Consider the following 927-nt stretch of genomic DNA (forward strand, 5'->3'; position numbering starts at 1 on the left):
TTNCAATCCGTCGTTCTATACAACAGACGGAGTAAAAACCAAGGTAAGTATATTTATGTCAACCAAGAGAAACAATCAAAATCACATGCATGTCTAAAGTGATTGTAAAGAGTTTTTTCTAGCTTTTTTAATTGTATTTTTTAATTTCTCTTTGGGACATTCTTCGTCAGATGCCTGTGGTTCAGCTCCAGAATTCTGGAACTCAAGGCATCGGACGAAGAATTGGAATGTCCCAAATAGAAGTAAAAGGTGTGCTCCATACACATAACAAGGCTAGAAAACCTCTTTACAATCCTTTTAAAGATGATTTCCCTTATTTTTTAGTGTAAAATTAAGCAAACTATTTCATTAATTGGTGCTTCTAAGCTTGTATTCTTAATCATATTAATATGTTCTTATTGCATATAAGTTTTAACCGATCATAAATGTCCATGTATGTACAGTCTGGATAAACAAAAAAATATTTTTTAACCTTTCTTGATCGGTCACTCATTGAAATTCTGTTGGTAATTCTCTTATAATTTAGATAATTATAAATTACTTATGGACATGGTATTTTTCCAAGCCATTAGAACACTACTACCTTCTATCCATATAAATATTAACATTTTCATTTTCATAAATGAAACTAAGGGAACCCATCTTCAATATTTATGAAAACGAATTATTTTTGTGTTAACGCACTGGTATTGCGTTTTCTTACACCCCAGTAAAGCCTAGTTTAAGTTGAACATATTGTATAAATATTATTATGTGTAAATATCACATTAAGAGCTTCAAATTATAACTCTTAAAGTCCTTACTTTTAAAGGGGTATTCAACTTTTTTGTAAAAAGGTTTTATTATCAAAAACATCGTAAATTAAATATTTCTAAAGTATGCTATCTTCTTTATCAAACTGAATTTGTTTAAAAAGGTTATTTAAAA

The sequence above is a fragment of the Lottia gigantea genome (genome assembly GCF_000327385.1).
Source record: "Lottia gigantea unplaced genomic scaffold LOTGIsca_215, whole genome shotgun sequence".
Classification (NCBI taxonomy): Eukaryota; Metazoa; Mollusca; class Gastropoda; family Lottiidae; genus Lottia; species Lottia gigantea.